Genomic DNA, 21,211 nt, shown 5'->3' on the forward strand with positions numbered 1-21,211 from the left:
GAAGGAATCGCTCGATCGGGTTCAGTTAACAGCCATCGATCGATCGCTCGGGTTCAGTAACGCGTAGCCTGCAGTGCAATCGCTCGGGTTCTGTTAGAGCCCAACGCCTCGCTCGGGTTCAGTTAGAGCCCAACGCCTCGCACCCACGCACGTGCGTGTACGAGAGAAACGCGCATCGCTCGGCCCCGACCACCCACCGTAACCGGGAACACCCCGATATTTTCCTCGCCCTCGCTTCTACCACGGTTTTTTCCGTCATGGACGGCCCAAAGAATGTCATGCAGCTGCGTCTCCGGCCCGCCCAGGATGAAAATCCCATTTCTGTCATGATTTTTTGTCATAGAAGTAGGACCCCACCACATCTATGATGATACCAGGTTTTGTCACAATTATCGTCATAGAAGTGTCATAAGTATGACAGAAGTTTTTTTCGTTCGGCCCAAAATGTCACGGATGTGTCTTTTTTGTAGTGTTATAGCCATGGAAGCACTTTCAGTGATCATCAACAAGGCCATGGATGAAGGAGTTCTCAGCACTTACAATGGCATCTCGACCACGCAACGGCTATCAATATATGCGGATGACGTCACTCTATTCATCCGCCCCACCACTTCAGATCTCAGTTTCGTCAGATGTGCGCTAGATGTGTTTGGACAGGCATCAAGGCTGCAGGTCAACTATATGAAGTCTTCTGCAGTTCTGATTAGAGGGAGTCAAGAAGATCGCGACAGGGTGACTAGCCTGCTGGAGTGTTCAATTGGCTAGTTTCCCTGCCAGTACTTGGGTCTTCAACTGCCCATCAAGCAGCTTACCAAGGCTCAGTGGCAGCCAATGCTAGATCAAGTTAGGCAGTTCATCCCAGCTTGGCAAAGGGGCCTCCTCCAACGGCCAGGCAGACTGATTCTCGTCAAGTCAGTCATTGCCGCCAGGCCAGTTCACCACCTCCTTGTCATGGACGCACCAGCATGGGTTTATGAAGACATGTACACTTGGATGAGAAGCTTCTTTTGGGCTGGTAAAGATCGAACTGATGGTGGACAATGTCTCGTTGCCTGGAAATCTATTTTGCAGACCCATCTACTCGAGAGGGCTAGGGGTGAAGAACCTGAAGTTGTAATCTGTCGCATTCAGAGTGTGCTGGGAATGGCTGAGGCGTACATACCCCATGCGACCTTGGCAAGGGTTGTCGATGATGGTGGACCAGGAGGCACGTTTGGTCTTTGATAGCTTGGTCCATATTACCACAGGCAAGGGAGAAAAGCTCTTTTTTGGCGGGACAGATGGATCCACGGGTTTTCAGTAATGGACATTGCACCCCTCCTCTTGGGATGTGTTGACACTAGAACAACCAACACCAGGATGGTGGCCCAAGTGACGATCAACGAGAGATGGTCCAGGATGTACAAGAGCCGATTCCCTTCACGGCCTTGATAAGATGATGCACCTGAGAGGCTGAGACATGCCATTGCTACGGTGGACAGAGATGTTGGGGCCGAAGATGCTTTCACTTGGCCCGCATCCGCCATCGGGAGTTACTCTGCCAAATCCATTTACATCCGTTTGTGCCAAGGCATGACTAGACCACCTACTGCTGGCTGCATCTGGCGAAGTTGGGCACCCTTATAATGCAAAATATTTGCCCGGCTAGCTGCACAATATCATATGTGGACCTCGGATAGAAGAACCAGGCACGGACTGCAAGACTCACCCTCCGCGTGCTACACCTGCCTTCAAGAGGAAGACATTGTTGATCATATCTTGGTGCAGTGTGATACGTCTCCAACGTATCTATAATTTTTTATTGTTCCATGCTATTATATTACCTATCTTGGATGCTTTATATGCATTTATATCCTATTTTATATGATTTTTGGAACTAACCTATTAGCCTAGAGCCCAGTGCCAGTTTCTATTTTTTTCCTTGTTTTTTGAGTTTCGCAAAAAAGGAATATCAAATGGAGTCCAAACGAGCTGCAAATTTATGGTATTTTTTTATGGCTCAGAAGAAGCCCCCGAAGCAAAAGAGTTGGGCCAGAAGAGTCCCGAGCCAACCACAAGGTTGGAGGGCGCGCCCTACCCCCCGGGCGCGTCCTCCATCCTTGTCGTTGACTCATGGACCCCCTGACTTGTTCTCGACGCCAAAAATTCCTATAAATATAGAAACCCCCAGAAATAAACCTAGATCAGGAGTTCCGCCGCCGCAAGCATCTGTAGCGACAAAAAACCAATCGGGACCCTGTTCCGGCACCCTGCCGGAGGGAGGAATCATCACCAGTGGCCATCTTCATCATCCCGGCGCTCTCCATGACGAGGAGGGAGTAGTTTACCCTTGGGGCTGAGGGTATGTACCAGTAGCTATGTGTTTGATCTCTCTCTCTCTCTCTCTCTTTCGTATTCTTGATACGACACGATCTTGATGTACCGCGAGCTTTACTATTATAGTTGAATCATACGGTGTTTCTCCCCCTCTACCTTCTTGTAATGGATTGAGTTTTCCCTTTGAAGTTATCTTATTGGATTGAGTCTTTAAGGATTTGAGAACACTTGATGTATGTCTTGCATGTGCTTATCTGTGGTGACAATGGGATATTCACGTGATCTACTTGATGTATGTTTTGGTGATCAACTTGTGAACTTATGCATAGGGGTTGGAACACGTTTTCATCTTGACTCTTCGGTAGAAACTTTGGGGCACTCTTCGAAGTTCTTTGTGTTGGTTTAAATAGATGAATCTGAGATTGTGTGATGCATATCGTATAATCAAACCCGCGGATACTTGTGGTGACATTGGAGTATCTAGGTGACATTAGGGTTTTGGTTGATGTGTGTCTTAAGGTGTTATTTTAATACGAACTCTAGGGTTGTTGATGACACTTATAGGAATAGCCCAATAGATCGATCAGAAAGAATAACTTTGAGGTGGTTTCGTACCCTACAATAATCTCTCTGTTTATTCTCCGCTATTAGTGACTTTGGAGTGACTCTTTGTTGCACGTTGAGGGATTGCCATATGATCTAATTATGTTATCATTGTTGAGAGAACTTGCACTAGTGGAAGTATGAACCCTAGGTCTTGTTTCCTAGCATTGCAATACCGTTTTCGCTCACTTTTACCACTTGCTACCTTGCTATTTTTATATTTTCAGATTACAAAAACCTATATCTACCGTCCATATTGCACTTGTATCACCATCTCTTCACCGAACTAGTGCACCTATACAATTTACCATTGTATTGGGTGTGTTGGGGACACAAGAGACTCTTTGTTATTTGGTTGCAGTGTTATTTGAGAGAGACCATCTTTATCTTACACCTCCCACGGATTGATAGGGAAATTTGCTACTGTCGTACAAAACTCTGCGCTTGGAGGCCCAACACGAGTCTACAAGAAGAAGGTTGCATAGTAAACATCACAGTGCGTGTATGCTAGACAAGTTTGCCGCGCATGCTTTGATCTGCTGCAGCTCGACGTGCTCGGACCAGCCGTCAATGATACCTTCGTTGAATGGGGGCTCGGAACTAGAAAGCGATTCAGGACTAGTGACAGGCGCGGTTCTGACACTCTGATGCTAGGAACGGCATGGTCGCTTTGGAAGCAAAGGAATGCCAGAGTTTTCAGCCGCCCTGAACAGTTCAAGCAGCCGTTGGGTCTGGCCATGTACATCATCGTTGAGATTAGAGAGACGGTGTAGGAGGTTTAGATCGTTTTGTGAGTAGTTGTTTTAGTCTAGTGGGTGCGTGGAGGTGTTCCATCGATCGATGTTCGCATCCTTTGATGGCTTCTTGTAATCTTTTGCTCTCTTTTATAAAATTAAAGTCCGCCATTGACGTACTCTCGAAAAAAAAGTCCATGTCACGTTGAACTATTTGTAGTGTTGAATTTAACTTTTTTTAATTCCTGACGACTAATCAATAAAGCTCGTGATTCAGAAAAAAAAAAGTTAGAGATAACAAAAATCTCGCAACGCCTAAAAAACAAAGGTGACGAATGCAAAAGTGTTATTATAAAATAAATAAAGTGATACAAGATATTAAGTATCCAAGCGACTTTTCTTCAAAAAAAAAACAAGCAAAATGATAGATGAGCTTCAAACATGGCTTGTGGGGTCAGCACTGGCCTTGGGCGACATGGCAGGCGCCGAAGGAGGAGGAGGGTCAACATTGGCTTCTGACGACGCAGTAGACACCGGAGGAGGAAGGTCACCGGCGGCAGCTGCAGCAGGCGCCGAAGGAGGAAGTTCACTGGCGGCAGCTGCGGTAGGCGCCAAGGGAGGAAGGTCACCGGCGGCAGCTGCCTTCTGTTCAGCATTACTCGCAGGCACCGGCACCGCCGCCGCCGGCTGTCCCATGGCGATCCCCGACTCCTGCGCGAGCGGCGACTTCGTAGAGCCTGCAACCGATGTGGCCTGCAGTAGGGTGTACGAGGCGATCTGACAGACCATCGATATGAAGAACATGATTGTGGCCGCCACGAACGGTCCGGTGCCCGGCGAGACGCACTTCCCGTCGTTGTACGTCGGCAGGCCACCGCCCATGCTGAGGATGGCGCCCACCATGAACAGTATCACCACTATGATGGCGAGGACCCTGCAAGTATTCGTGTACGGATGTCATGTATGTACAAACTGCGAAGCATGCATGCATGCACCCGCTCGCGGTAGACGTATACGTACCATGAGACGGTGGACAGGACGACGGCGACGATGCGCTTGGCCTCGTTGGGGATGCCCCACGTCCGGCAGCAGCCGCAGCAGCCGGTGGCGGCGGTGGCCACGATCTGCGTCGTCAGCGCCAGCAGCGACGCCACGAACCCGCAGCCCACCGCCGGTGAGGCGTCGCACGATGTCGAGGCCGCGCCGGCGATGCCCAAGATGACAGTGATGAGGCCGAGGACGCCCACCGCGGCGCACGCCGCCATCATGCCTTTCGTCATCCCCATCGTTCTAGCCAAATACCTCGAGGCTACTCCCAACTTTAATTTCCTAGCTAACCCCTCGCAAAAACAAAATGTTTAGTTTTTCCTAACGAGATTAATCAAGGCTTTTGATGCTCTATAGAACCTCTTATTATGTATACATATATATAATGTGCGTGCATACGAGGTAGCTAGGGTTTATTTCGACGACGGTCAAGTACAAGGTTGATTCCTTGTTTCATTTCGTTACGTGCTATAAAGTTGTCGACTCCACCTATGTTTATAATGTTGGTGCTTAATTAAGCTGCATGCAAGCTGTTTCACACACTGTGCGGGTACCAAGCTTTTTGCATTGGGTTCTCAGTTGATCTGTCTAATGGTTGTGGACTTGGTCACGACCGGCAGCTAGCTAATTCTCTCTTGGGAGCTATAATTCTCTTTTGTTATAACTATTTCAATATATTAACTAATTAGCTAATGCAAAAGCTTGCTACGCTCACTTATTTCAATATAGTATTAAATATGTTAACTTTAAGTTCAAAAATGTCCAAAAAAATCAAAAAAATCTGAAGTTTTTTGCACAAAGGCTGCTTTGCGATGGAACGACATTTGTGAAGGTCTAGGAATAGTGTTTCAAAATGCTTTCGAAAATAACAATTTAGGAGCATCACTTTTTTGCCCAGAGCATTACAAATATTTTGCTTCACGAAACTTTATACACATGAAACACTCGCTAATGTATGTAAGAAAAAAAATCAGTTTATTTTTTAATGATATTTTTATCTTCTTCTTTTTACTGTTCGGTCATCCAAGTGCATCCAAAACTCCATGTCCTAATACTCACCTCGTAAGATCATCTCTAAAAGCATCTCTAGTAAAAAATCTAGGTGCAAAAATAACTAACTTCTACATCTACGAGGCCCCAAAATCCATCTCCAACTGATGATGTAGATGCAAAAAGAAAAAATTTACATCACCTGCCTCAAGTGTTGTAAAATACACCACCTCTCCACCTCTTAGGTGATGTAAAACCCCGGTCGTGCGCCAACCGCCAACCGTCAGTTCATTTCGTTCCTCCCCATGCGTCTTCTTCCTCCCACCCACTGCCACACAGCCGTCGCCGCCCGCCTGCCCACCAGACCACGCCACCCTCCCCCCGCACCGGATCCGGCCGCTCGACCACCCCCGGCGCCGATTCCGCCGCCGCACGCCGCGAATCAGATGTTTTTCCACCGCCCCTCCGCCGCTGCCCTATTCGCCCCCGCTGCCGGTTACGCCATCTCTGTCGCTCGTCCGCTCCCGCCCTGCCCCCACACCACCATCGCCTACCGCCGCATGCCGCGAATCGACCGTTTTTCCACTGCTCCACCGCTGCCGCCCGATTCGGCCCCGCCGCCATTTCCACTGTCACCGCCCAGTGAGCGAGAGGCCACTGCCCCGTTGTTTTCCTTTTTTCATGATTTTTGTTTTCATTTTTTGATTTCCTTTTTTTACTTTAGACTTCCCAATATTCTGAACATATATAATACAAATATATACTTTACATAATGTTATAAACATCATGCATTTATAAAATGTTAAATGTGTATAGAAAAAATGTTGGCCATGTATACGAAAAATGTATACAGAGAATATACAATGTGTGTTAAAAAAGTTGGTCCTGTATTTAAAAAATACTCCTTAATCAAGCACTTGTAAAAAATATTAACAAGTATTTAAAAAGTTATAATCAAGCATTTGAAAAATGGTAAATGCGTGTAGAAAAAATATTGACCATGCATCTAATTTTTTTCATCTTTTATTGTTTTCAAAAAATGTTAAACCAGTATTTGAAAATGTTAATCAATCATTCAAAAATATTAAATGTGTATATAAAAATGTTGACCATGTATAAAAAAACATTAGTCTTATATTGAATTCAAAAAATAAAAAAGTACATTTAAAAAATGTTAATCAAGCATTTTAAAAAATTAGTTTCTAAATAAAAATATTGAGAAATATTAATCTTTTTTTCACATATGTTAATCAATCATTTTAAGAATATTAAATGAATATAGGAAAAATGCTGACCAGGTATTAAAAAATGTTAATATTGTATTTAAAAATGTTAAATGTGTATTAAAATGTGTATATTAAAAGAATGAAAACTGAGAGAAAATAAAAAGACGATAAAAACGAGAAGTAAACAAACAAAAACGAAGAGAAACAAAGAAAAAAAATAATGCAATGAAAACCGCGAAAGAAACAAAGAAAACCAAAAAAATAAAGAGATAGGGTGGCGGGGATCTGGTCTACGATGGTCTCATGATGAGTCAGGAAGAGGCCCGATTCTCCTGCGGCTGGACCATTGTGCGAGGCGTGGTGTTGCGATGTTGCGGGAGGGCAGGGGTGTGGGTCCCCTTGTTGCTCCCATGGCAGTGTAGTGGCCAGGGCATCGACTCTCCCACCACGCCCATCAGCTATGGAGGAGAGGAAGGGTGCCGGGCACGATGTATATTGGGCGGCTTCCATATCTATCGGCATCTTCGGTGGCAGTCCCCTTGCAGCGCCTTGGTGGCGGCTGATGTGCGGCTTCGTCACATCCCGACATCACATGAATTTGGCATTTTGAGGCGACGGTCATGGTTCTTCGATGGCGGTGGCGTTCGGGGTCGTGTGGACGATGCGGAGGTTGGGTCATGAGGTGGCGAAGGCCTTTATGAGGTTTGCGGTGGTACGAAATGCCCTCTCCACCAACCTGATCGGGTTCGATGCGGCTCGGCAGGTGACACACACGTCTCTTCTAGAAGCGTCGAGTCATGTCTATTGCCGACAAGTGAAGTTGTCGGCTGGTGCTACGTACGACGTCTCATGCGAAGACGGCAAGTCATGCCTGCTGCTGGCAGGTGATGCATGGTGGCTCCGACGGAGGTGTCATGTTTTGCCTGTTGTTTCTGGATCGAAAGAGGTACGAAAGTGACTTGAAGCGAGGAGGTATGTGAGTCTTTGTCTTTCGATATGTCCTCTGCAGTATCCGGCTAGTGAGGTGTCGGTAGCCGAACAAGTGATGACGATAGAGGCGACTTCAACGACGAGCATGCACATTTTGGTGGAAACACTACATCACTTATCAGGCTATGGTGACGTGCACCTACATTGTTTGCTTCTTGAAAGTGGTGGCTTGAAACTTAGCTTTGGAGATGAAAATTCCAAGATCAGCCCAGGGTTGGACTCGTCATCATAAGTGTACGTGCGGCGATTCCTTCTTCAAGGCTTAGCTTAAAAGTTGTGTATTTCTCGTTTCTTTTTCAGTCTTTTACTATAGGGTTAGTGGTTGTATGTCACGAGGCCGCATGCCTCACGTTTTTCTCCCGGTTGAATTTACTCGACCGCTCGATTTTAAATAATATATGATAGTGTGCATCGCCCGATGCAGACACCGGGGTTTATCCTCCTTTTTGAAAAAGGATTCTCAAAACACATGAATAAGAAAGACACATGATTTTGGAGTTCCATGTCCTCTTGAATACTATATAGGATTACAAAACTGCAGAAATTTGGATCAAGAAGTGTTTGATACAACATAAACAAAGGAATTCCATCAAAAGGTTTTACCAGATGAAAATTATCCTCCAAAAATAGTGTAGAAATGAATCCTAAGAAAAACTTGGCAACGATTCCAATCCTACAAATTAAAAAGTTTAAAAAATCTTTAAAGATCAGAATAATCCAAAAACCCTATGAAATTCGTTTGAAAGGTACCACTACTAATGTTTTATTTTAGGGAAAGGTACCACTACTAATGTTTTTTTTAGGGAAAGGTACCACTACTATTAGTTTACTCCAGTTCACACAGGCTTCTTTCTTCCTCAACCTCCTCTGGCCCCTCCTGCTCCTTTGCCCAGGCCCCTCTCGGCCTCTGCTCAATGGAGCTACTGAATCCCCTAAAAATTCCTTCTCGTCCTGATGCCGTTCCTCTATTTCCCCCCGATCAATTGACGCCCTAATCTCCCTGATTTTGAGCCTGTGTTGTTGGATCGCAGGTCCTGGTCGCGGCCGCGCCGCTAGACGGCGCACGCCGGAGCTCGGGTACGCCGCCGCGGCGGAGCTGCTCCGGCGTCGACCCGCAGCCTGGTGCTCCACTGTGGCACCCATCTAGCCGATCTAGTTCAGACATCAGAGTTAGACATTTTCCACTGTGGTGTGGTTTTCTACTGGATTTGCTTGTGCACCTTGGACACTTGTGGTTAAATTTATCCCAGAACACATGCTGTCAAGATTAATAGCTAGTGCACCCTGACCACCATCCCTAAAAGAACATTTACACCATCCCTAAAAGAACATTTACACTTAGTTCTTAGTTCTAGACAATTTAACAGTCACCATGATCCCCAAACAAGATCCCACCTGAGCAACCTCTAGAGGTCAACATGGCACCCGTCGGGTTCGGGTGCGGGTAATGGTCGCCCAAACCCTTACCCGTCTCAATATTTTTTGCCCAAACCCGTACCCGTACCCGCACCTCGGGTTTTAAATTGTTCCCATACCCGTACCCGGCCGGGTGCGGGTAATACCCGCGGGTAAAAATACTCATCTCAGCCACCTTTCCTAACTCACATTTCACCATGTATTTTTTTTAGCATTTCCGCATATATACACAAAATTTCAGCATGTATACTTCAAAATTTCAACACATATATACCACATTTTAGCATTTGAGCACATACATATCACGATTTGTTGTGCGATGGAATAAAAAATGGTATTAATTTATAGAATTGGATAGTGATAAGCATGAACTAGATGGCACCAAACAATGTCAAATTGCATTCATGGATGAGTAGCCTATAAGTGAACTTAGAGAAACATTCACATATGTTCTTTCTTCTTTTTTCTAATAACAAGACGAACTAGAGGGACACAATTTTCTATAGTTTTCTTTTGTTGAAGTTACTTATGCATCCCCTACTTTGAAATGATCAAATGAAGAATACTATAATAAGATCAATAAAATCAGAGACAAAATCATGAGTTTACAAAACAAGATCAACGCATTTAAACAAGATCACGCACAAGGATAAGGGGAGGGGATTTTGGGTCGAGGCTAGCGGTTGCATTTTTGTACGCGGGTATGCGCGTACGCGGGTATGGGTATTGCCTTCCCGTACCCATACCCGGCTTACCCGATGGGTACAATTTTTTCGCATTTATAAACCCATGGGTATTTATTTTTCCCAAACCCTTACCCTAATAGGGTTTTTACCCGTCGGGTTCGCGGATTGCGGGTACCCATTGCCATGTTGATCTAGAGGGGAGACAATGCCACACAAAGTGTCAAAGTCACGGCCTACAGTCAAGTGATTCAGGCCGGACTGAGTGTAGTTACTTCTAAGCGATTCATGGTGACTGCTATAGTTCGATGAGAAGTTAAGGCCTGCTATAAGGGCTTGCAGCCGTAGTAGTGTATTCAGATTTGTATTCGTCGAAGGAGGATATGACTGGCAATGGGTTAAAAGCTGGACAGTGAGCTGTGGATATGCTGAACCTCTTCAAGTGATTCAGAGCTGCTTCACGTCAGACCTCCAGCAAACTCCAAACATAAACTGCAGAAGTTCAGCTACAATATTGTACTCTCTCCGTCCCATAATGTAAGACGTTTTTTTGACATTATTGTAGTGTTAAAAAACGTCCTACATTATGGGACGGAGGGAGTACTGAATAGTGGGGCTTAGCCCTCCAGAAGTTGTGAGATATTGAAGTACATCACAACCCCAAGTCCAGCACCAAGCAAAATCAAAAGTAACACTCCAACACAGGGTAACAAAACACAACAGCATAGAGCACGATTCGAATTTAGACGCACATGTCTCAGCACGGTAATGGAGCCGTCAAGAGTGGAAGGACGATGCGCACAGAAATCAAAGAAGAAAGGAGCCAAGAGGTCAGCACCACTGACAGACAGCACGCGGAGAGTTAAATTGTAAATGAGCTTCGCGGCAGTCCAACACTAAACTTCTGTCCGGCATTGGATAGGAACCACTTTTTTTCCCTGTTGGAAAATGAAACTTCGTTACTCCCAGCCTGCATCCGAATTGAACAAATGAAGGATACAATGAAATAAATGAAGCATTCGAATGATCAAAATATCATAAAATGATGTCCACAAAAGGTTTTCTTTGAGAGCATTGGTGGAACATTTACCTTTCTATTTATTTGTAGTTGTGAATCTGAAATCACAGTTCATCTGAAGTCCTTCCAACGGATACTCGCAATCTTTGGCCAGCTTTCTCCATCAAGTGCATTGCAGCTCTCCTTCAAGCGCTCACAATCCCGAACATATATATGTCGGAGGGAGGATGGCAGATCAGGTAGAGATGATATGTTGGGGCAGTTGCAGAACTCAAGTCGCGTCAGACCAGACAGGCACATCAGGTTTACTGGCAGTGACAGGGACCTCATTTCGCAGTCACCTAATCTCAGGCACCGCACAGATGAGAAATTTGCAGATTCTTCGAGTGAAACGGATTGCTCCTTGCATCCTTCAAGAGCGAGAGTTTCAGGAACTTTAAAACCTTTAGCCGACAGCATGTGGTTGAGCATCACAGGGCTGCTAACAGTGAGTGATTTCTGCACCCGCAACTGTGAGATACACTTCGTGTTGAGCTTTGGGACATCAATGAAACATACATCATGAAGTTGCAGGGAAGACAGTCCTTCAATAAAGCACAGATCCGGGAGATGTAGTAGTATTGATGATACAAGGGAGGTCAGATGGGCAATCGACAAGGATGCAGAGCTTCTGCAGCAAGACATGGAAAGGTCTATCAGGTGCGACAGGTCAGTACTGAAGAAATTATCTGCAACCACACACGAGAATATATAGAGCTTCTCAACAGATAATGGCATTTCAGCTGCTCCATGTGACAAGTCTAGAGAAGGGCAGAAAATCAATCTAACCTCCAAAAGGGAGGTAATAGCTCGTAAGCCCCCTAATGAACCGAGGCACCAGCAAGCCTTGATGAACAGGAAGTCAAGCTTTGTCAAATGTTGGAGGACCTCTTTGGACGGAAGGGTAGTCAAAGTCATGATCCTAGTTAAGAACAAACGTGTCAGTGAAGTGAGACCATTAAGGCAAACAGCTAAAGCCTCATCTGTAATACTGCATGACGAAAGATGAAGTTGGACAAGTTCTGATGGTGGAACCAGAGGCATCCCGATGCTCCTTGCGTAAATGAGTCTCATCCTTTCCTCGTGGCAACATTTCCATGCATTGATTCTATCCTCTATCACAAATTCCTCTCTTTCAAGAGCACTTCTAAGGTTTTCAACGTGTGACATATCCGCATTCGTCGATGCCATCAATTGCTTGAGAGATGTATATTCCGATGATATTACATCCTTTGTTTCATATATGGAATCCTCAAATGAGACTACCAAAGAAAGGTTTGATACCAATTGGTCTGTCCTCATGATGTTCTTGCCTTGATCATGCTGTTCTGGTTCATCGTTGGAAACAAATATAAGCAGTGGGCAGTTATCAATTGATAACTCCTTAAGACCTGCTGGAAGAGCAGGTAATGTCTTCAGGTTTGGTACATTCTTGAAGCTAAGTGAGCAGCAGTTCCCAAAGAGTTTGGCATTGGTTGGTAGGCCGTCTAACACAGTGCAATTAACAAGCCTAACCTTTTCCAAATTCTGAAAATATGAATCCTCAAGAAACCAACCTGGATATTTCGCAGATCTGTAACCTTCGATTGTGAGGCCCCTAAGTTGAGGAGGTGGCATCAGGCCTTCCAGAATCTCCAAGTGCAAACTGCCCTCTATATTTATGCCATCCATATAACTCCAGTCAAGGTGCAAGCTTTCAAGATGGGTTTTCCGGTGCAGGTTCGACTCTAAAGCTTCACCCTTTGCAGTGGCATTTTCAAGATTCGTGACATTTAAGAGGCCACCAAGCTCGTTCATGTCCCTCAACTGCCACAACTCATATCCCTTCTGCTTTTGAACAGAAAAATTATTAAGTTGTTGGAGCGAAGTTAGCTTTCCTATGTTAGGGATTTGAGGCAGAGCATTGTTGTATGGATCATGAATAGAACGCTTGTGCCCTTCCAGATACCACAACTTACTTAAGTTGCAGATTTTGCCAGGCAAACTCTCAACTTTGTAACTGAACTTCAGGAACTGTAAGTGGTAAAGAGTGCACAATGACCTTGGCAATTCAGAAATCCACGTGTTGATGATGTTTAAATACCTAAGATGCTTTAGCTCACCAATTGATTCTGGCAACTTGGTACTGTTGTAGGCTGCCAAATATAGTACACGCAACTTTGAATTCTGCAGTATCAGATTAAAAACATCACTAACATCATCTATAACTGGGTCAATGCAGATAATAGTACGTAAATGATGTAGCTTGCAAATGCTTTGCTTATGATGTATCATACTCCCAACACGAACTGATAAGTGTCGAATAGTGCATGGTATTTCCGCCATCGTATCATCTTCTAATCTGAAGCAGTGCTCTTTAGAGAGTGACTCTGCCAAATCATGAATAAGATCATGCATAACATAGTATGTATGAAATCTCTCATGAACTGGTTGAAAGAATGAAACTGAGACCATCTCACTGAAGCAACCCCTTCCATTATCTTCCACTCTTTTGTTCTCGTTGCCCGAATCAACAAATCCCTCTGCCATCCACAGGTGAACCAACTCCCTGATGTTATAGCTATGACCTTTTGGAAATAAGCTGCAATACAGAAAGCATCTCTGCAGACGTGGGTCTAACTTATCGTAACTCCACAACAGAGCTCTCGTGGGATCACTTAAGTTGTCCACCTTTAGAGCATCTTTCCATGGAGTGATATCCTTTTTCCTACTCAACTGCGAACGCACAGTTATTGCTGCCAAAGGAGATCGTCCCAATCTGTTAGCAAGCTTCTCTGCAATCTCTTCTAGTTTCTTACGCCGGCTAAGATCTCTGATTTCTTCTCCAGAAAAGGCATGGTTTTTGAAGAGTGTCAAGAACTCAGCATCTTCCATGTTTTCCAAAGGAACAATCTTGGTACAGTAAAGAGAAGCTGGAAGTATATTGGATCGAGAAGTCACCAAAACTTTGCTTCCAGTCTGCTCAGAAACTAATGGACGTAGGAGTTGCTCCCATTTCATCTCATTGCCAGATTCTTCCAACCAAACATCATCCAATACAAGCAGGAATTTCTTTGAGTTTTGCAGTAAGCCCCTTAATTTGCACTGGAGAGGATCAAGATTACCAACACGTGGGCATTCGCCCTCCACCACAGACTCAATAATCTCCCGTGTATGACGTTCGACATCAAGTCTGCGTGAGATGCACACCCACATCCTGACATCAAAATGTTCTTTTACCCTCTCGTCATTGTAAACATGTTGCGCCAAGGTGGATTTTCCCATGCCTCCTGCTCCAAAATAGCCAAACCCGAATATGTAGCTGAATTAGACTCAATACCAACCGGCTTGGTAAGAAGGTTTATTATATTGTCGCGATCCTTGTCACGACCTATTACTTTCGGAGGTGGAATTGATGTGGCCTGAGGAACAACGGCTGCTTGTACAACATGGCCCTCTGCATTATTACCAGCTGGTAAGCAAAGAAGATCACGGAACTCCTTCCCTTTCGCCAGAATGGCCTTCAGTTCATTCAGCTGGTGAATCAGCTTCCTGTTGTTGGAGCGCAGATTGGACAACCGGTTGGACGCAGCATGCAGAGGCTTCAGAATAGTGTTGATGGTGGAGAACTCCTTTCCACCCTTTGCTTTGCGCTCAAGGAGGTTGTACTCATGATCATCCAGCAAGTCTTCTGCTGTGAAGAAGGCTTGTTTGAGCTCCTGGATCCATTTGTCCAGCTTAGTCCTGTGGTTGCCCTTGTCAGCTGCTTCAATCATCAGCTCAAACTGTGGCATGATGGTGGTCTCCAGTTCATGGAGCTCACTCTCCATGTCAACCCCAAGGTACATCGAAGCATCAGCGAGGAGCTTCTTCAGGATCGGCGATGCCGCCATTTGTAAGCCAGCCAGCACCACCTCCGCCATGGAATCACTGCTTTTTTGGGGGATGCTTTTCAGCTAATTTTGAGAATGCAGGAATCTTAGGCCTAGTGTAAAAGACACAAAATGCAGGAATCTTTGGAAGAATTTAACTGCAAGCGATTGGAAACAGGTAATAGAATTCCAGACACAGGTTTTTTTTCTTTCCTTTTTTTGGGATGCTTTTCAGATAATTTTGAGGATGCAGGAATCTTAGGTGTAGTGTAAAGATACGAAATGGAGGAAACTTTGGAAGATTTTAACTGGCATACTATGGGAAACAGTCGAAAGAACACCGGACGCAGTTTTTTTTTTGTGGGGGGTGGGGGGTTGAGGTTACTTGGATAGTTGGATGCAGGAGGAGATGAAGAAGTGTTTATTGAGGGGGACAAGAGTGGGATATTAACCGGTAAATCACGGTAAACAGGAAGAAAACCTTTTTCCTACTTCTGTTTTTTTTTTTTGGTGTAATGGAGCGATCTGAGGAAATGAAATGAGCAATAGAAGTGGACAGTTTTTTTGTCTTTTTTTGGGTATAATGGAGCTATCTGAAGAAATGAAATGAGCAATGGAAGCGGACAGTTTTTTGTTTTTTGGGTATAATGGAGCAATCTGAGGAAATGAAATCAAGCAATAGAAGCGGACAGTTTTTTTTGTTTTTTGGGTATAATGGAGCGATCTGAGGAAATGAAATCGAGCAATAGGAGTGCTTCTATAGGGCCAAACAGTTGGTGAAGGCAGCAGTGGATGTAAAACCTGCAGAAATGGGAAACAATGAGATAAATTAGCAAACTGCTGAAAGGGAGAAAAGGAGCACAGACAGAAAATAGAGCAGGAAACTAACAAGTAAAAATATCAAAGATATGATCTCGAGGCTTACACGGATGATGGGCCTCAGAAGCAGAGTTTTGACGGACTTCGGAAGCAGAGTCGTCAGAGCGGCACAGTGAGAAAGGCGGATGCAAAGCTGTTCGACCTGGTGTTGTGCTGTTGCAAATGAGACGCAGAACTCTCCAAAGCAGCAGGTCAGCAAAGATAACCCCAGATCTGATCCAGCATAATTAGGTTGAGCCAAGCTGGACTCTCTGAAAAGCTAAACCGTAACCATACAATATGTGCAAGTAGCCTGAGCCGTACCGGCAAAATATACACAACTGACAGCCCACTCATGTTGTAAAGTTACTCGGCCAATAAAAATCACTGACATAGAGGGAATATACTAAGGTTTTTGAACAGCCGGCAAAGGAGAGATGTCTCTCGGCAGTTTGTAGTACGCTAGCTAACAGTCAGTAAATGGCAACACCCTGTTTGTATTAGCCGTTGAGGCTTCAGCAGTTATAGCTATCCTCTCATCGTGAACTCGAGAACTCTGAGAATTTACAAGTAAATAGATATCCCTTCTGCTTGTACCATGTAGTGGGAGTTAAAGAACTCGAGAACTATCCTCGTTGTGAATTTGTGATAGACCAGCTGTTAGCACGTCAAAATCAGGAATGTTACAAAAAAAAACCCAGGAATGTTAATGAAATGGCGGGTGAGGTTACCTGCTCCCATTTTATTCTCGGTCACCTGCACTGGCCTTTGTGTGAGATCCGAGCAGGGGATCGTTGTCGATGCGAGCCGCCCAGGATCACCTGGACTTGATGCTCCTGATGAACGGCACTCGGCGTCGCACCCTGGCGAACCGCACCAGCCGGTTCCATCACTGATGTCAGCTTGAGTATTTGGTGCAGTCTGCTAGGGCTCTTGTGTCGCTTGCTCTCTTGCTCGCGTTTGCTTGCCTGTATCAGAGTTCAGGAGATCGTACTTCTCGGTGGCTGCCTCGTGCCTACTCTCGTATGCGTATTACCCCGAGCACTATGAACCTGTATATCCCTGGTTTCATAGATGCGATGGAACCGGGAGCCCGCGGATCCTATTTTTGTAAAAAAAAAATCTATTCTCCATCACCAGCACTGTACTTTTTTTTAAGGAACCAGCAACGCTGGTTTATATATTGATAAGCAGGCTGAGGTAAAACAATGTACAGGAGGGCCAAGATGGCCAAGGAAATAAAAAACAGAGGTTAAAAAAGACAGGGGAACAGGCCCCTGAGAGCCATATGCTACTCCTCCCGTTGCTTTTGCCAGCCTCCAGGCCTCAAAATCATCTCTAATCCAGGAGGTCACCACCTGAGCCGGTGAGCTCGCATCTCTGAAAACTCTGGCATTTCTTTCCTGCCAGAATTTCCAATCCACCAGCATTAGCATGGCCTTAATTCCACGCCTGAAGTTTGGAGCCGTGGCTTGAATGACTGTGCTCCATAGTTCTGATGACAGCTATGAGCAGGAATAGTGTATGGCTCCACTGGGCTTGGATCTATAGGAAAATCCATGAAAACATATAGTAATTTGCAAACCGGTGGCATCATTGCCTTCAAAAGTGGGGGTCATATATATTATCTCCACCAAATATAATTCAAAACGAAGTTAATTATTTTAAAAAAAAATCCACCAAATCTGTCCATATATGCGAGCCTAGCATTTGAGAAGTCCATGAAATTGATCCAATCAATGCATTAACGGACGCTCCACGGCGGCTCCTTGCTCCTCTTTTGAGGTTTGTGGGCTTGTGGGCTCGTGGTCTGTAACGCCCACGATGCGGCTATATCTCCCATGTGTCGAGGCACGACTTGAAGGCATAACTGCATGGTGGTTTTGTCGCAAGAAGGGTCATCTTCACACAATCCCATGTAATGAACAAGAATGGGATAAAGAGTTGGCTTACAATCGCCACTTCACACAATACATAAATTTAAACATACATCATTCAGAGTACAAACAAGGTCCGACTACGGAACCAAAATAAAAGAAGACAACCCCAAATGCTAGATCCCCGATCGTCCCAACTGGGCTCCACTACTGATCGTCAGGAAACGAAACATAGTAACGATCAAGTTCCTCGTCGAACTCCCACTTGAGCTCGGTTGCGTCACCTGCACTGGTATCGTCGGCACCTGCAACTGTTTTGGTAGAATCTGTGAGTCACGAGGACTCAGCAATCTCACACCCGCAAGATCAAGACTATTTAAGCTTATAGGAAGGATGGGGTAATGAGGTGGAGCTGCAGCAAGCACTAAGCAAAAATGATGGCTAACATACGCAAATAAGAGCGAGAAGAGGAGCAGCGCAACGGTCGAGAAGCTAGAAGTGATCAAGAAATGATCCTGAAACTACTTACGTCCAAACATAACCCAAAACCGTGTTCACTTCCCGGACTCCGCCGAAAAGAGACCATCACGGCTACACACGCGGTTGATGCATTTTAATTAAATCAAGTGTCAAGTTCTCTACAACCGGACATTAACAAATTCTCATCTGCCACATAACCGCGGGCACGGCTTTCGAAAGATAATACCCTGCAGGGGTGTCCCAACTTAGCCCATGATAAGCTCTCACGGTCAACGAAGGATATTCCTTCTCTCGGGAAGTGTCAAGTTCTCTACAACCGGACATTAACAAATTCTCATCTGCCACATAACCGCGGGCACGGCTTTCGAAAGATAATACCCTGCAGGGGTGTCCCAACTTAGCCCATGATAAGCTCTCACGGTCAACGAAGGATATTCCTTCTCTCGGGAAGACCCGATCAGTCTCGGAATCCCGGTTACAAGACATTTCGACAATGGTAAAACAAGACCAGCAAGACCGCCCGATGTGCCGACAATCCCGATAGGAGCTGCAGATATCTCGTTCTTAGGGCAACACCGGATGAGCACTACGTACAACTAAAATCAGACCTCAAGTTTTCCCGAGGGGCGCTGCAAGTGGCTCTAGTTCGGACCAACACTTAGAGAAGCATTGGCCCGGGGGGGCTAAATAAAGATGACCCTTGGGTTGGCCGACCCAAGGGAAGGGGTAATAGGTTGTTAGGCAAATGTAAAACCAAGGTTGGGCCTTGCTGGAGGAGTTTTATTCAAAGCGAACTGTCAAGGGGTTCCCATAACACCCAATCGCGTTAGGGACGCAAAATCCGGGAACATAATACCGATATGACGGAAACTAGGGCGGCAAGAGTGAAACAAAACACCAGGCATAAGGCCGAGTCTTCCACCCTTTACCAAATATATAGATGCATTAATTAAATAAGAGATATTGTGATATGCCAAAATATCCATGTTTCAACATGGAACCAACTTCAACTTCACCTGCAACTAGCAACGCTATAAGAAGGGCTGAGCAAAAGCGGTAACTTAGCCAAACAACGGTTTGCTAGGAAAGGTGGGTTAGAGGCTTGACATGGCAATATGGGAGGCATGATATAGCAAGTGGTAGGTAGCGCAGCATAGCAATAGAGCGAACAACTAGCAAGCAAAGATAGAAGTGATTTCGAGGGTATGGTCATCTTGCCTGAGATCCCGCAAGGAAGAAGAACGAGTCCATGAAGAAGACAAACGGACGTAGTCGAACGAATCCTCACAACTCCGGAACGAAACCGAAGCTAACGAGAGAAGCAACCCGGAAAGAAACAAACAACATAGTAAACAACCACCACATACACATGGCATGATGCACAAACAAGTATGATGCATGTCCGATTTAAATATGCATGGCATGGCAAAGTGCACAAACAAAACCACAAATTAAGTGGAGCTCAATATGCAACGAGTTGCATATTGACGAAACACCACATTCAAGTTATTTAGTTCGCTCTCGTTTATGTACCCAACAAAGTTAAATGTTGATTAACATGGCAAGAGGTGAAGCATAAATAAACTAACTATTTAGGCAAGTTTAAGTGAGGCCGGAACAACAAATAACAATTCCGAAAAAATCCTCATATGCATATTTTAGATTTGGTACTGTTCTGCCTAAAATCATTTTTTATTGTTGTTAAACAGGAAAATAAAGTGCAACAAGTTATTCTATGCATTTTTCTACTCCGTTTACATATAAAGTTTATTTAAAATGGAGCTACGGTTGTTTAGTTATGAAATAAATCATTTTAATATGGCATTTACACAAATTTAAACAAACAGCATGTTTAAACATTTTAAACATGGATGAAAGTGGCATATTATGAAACTAGATAAAATTCTAAGCATTTTACATGTACGAAGTTTTTACATATGATGCACTATTAAAGAGTTATTATATGCATGATGTTTGAGGGTTTTTCTGTAAAACTGCAGTTCTCTGGATAAATGCGAAAATCGCAGCAGTAGGAAAAAAACACTACGGGCCGAATCTGGAACAGGAAGCCCAGCAGAGGAAATGCCAGGGGGCTGCTCACATTGGGCCTAAAGGCCGAGGCAGAGGAGGCCAGCTTGGGGCGCTGGGCCTCACGCGACGGAGGGGAGCCGCTGGGCCGAAGCAGAGGTGGCCCAGGCGTGAGCGCTGGGGCGTCGTGCTCGTTCGTTCGACAGGGGAAACAGCGGCAGCAGCAGGGGACAGCAACGACGGCGTGGGACTTGAAGGGGAGCGACGGCGGCTGCAGGGAAGGCCGGCGAGGTGGAGACGGGGCGGATCCGGCCGGCCGGCGCCGGATCTGGGCAACGACGGCGCGGGCAGAGCTCAGGGGCGGCGTCGGTTCCCTGTGGAAGAAAGAAAGGGAGGGAGCGCATTCAGAGAGAAGGAGAGGAGTTGGGGGTGCGCGCGGTAGAGGAGCTCACCGGCGGCTTGGCTGCTCTGGGCAGGGCTCGAGACGGCCTTGGGTGGTCTGCACGGGGAGGCGAGGGGAAGGCAGCGGCTCGGGGTCAGGCGTGGTCGAAGGCGCACGGGGCTGCTGCTGCTTGAAGGAGACGAAGGCGCGGCGACGGATCGAAAGAAGAGGCCGACCATGGTGTCTTGTGGAGGCAACAGAGAGATGAGCGGGGAATGGAGAAGAAATAGAGGAAGGGAAGGAAGAGCAGGGAGGAAGGGCGCGTTCCTGCGTGCTCGGGGCGAGGGCGCCATGGACCGAGGGAGGGAGCTGCCGGTTGGATCGAGGGGAGATGGTGGTTGGCCCGGGATGGATCTGGGAGGATCCCAAGGTGCGAGGCGAGTGGGTGGATGGCTGGCGGCGGGACGGGACTGATGGGACAAGCTCCCTAGGATCTAGGGTTCATCTGTTTATATAGCAGGTAGGTAAATAGGAGGGAGAATTTGGATCATCGGATCGGGATCGGGCGGACGAAAAATATGGCTAGGGAAGTCCAAACAAAGAGATATTTTAGGAAGGTTTGGGGATGATCCGAATCCAACAATGATGACTGAGCGGGTCAGGTCCGGGCAGG

The 21,211-nt window shown here is 45.7% G+C and overlaps 1 pseudogene; it reads right to left on the reverse strand.

Annotated features, from left to right (window-relative positions):
* Positions 1-10,718: 10,718 nt before the first annotated feature.
* On the reverse strand, positions 10,719-16,222 carry LOC123182955 (disease resistance protein RGA2-like; annotated as a pseudogene).
* Between the last annotated feature and the right edge of the window lie 4,989 nt (positions 16,223-21,211).

Source organism: Triticum aestivum, chromosome 1D, assembly GCF_018294505.1.
Source record: "Triticum aestivum cultivar Chinese Spring chromosome 1D, IWGSC CS RefSeq v2.1, whole genome shotgun sequence".
NCBI classification, from domain to species: Eukaryota; Viridiplantae; Streptophyta; class Magnoliopsida; order Poales; family Poaceae; genus Triticum; species Triticum aestivum.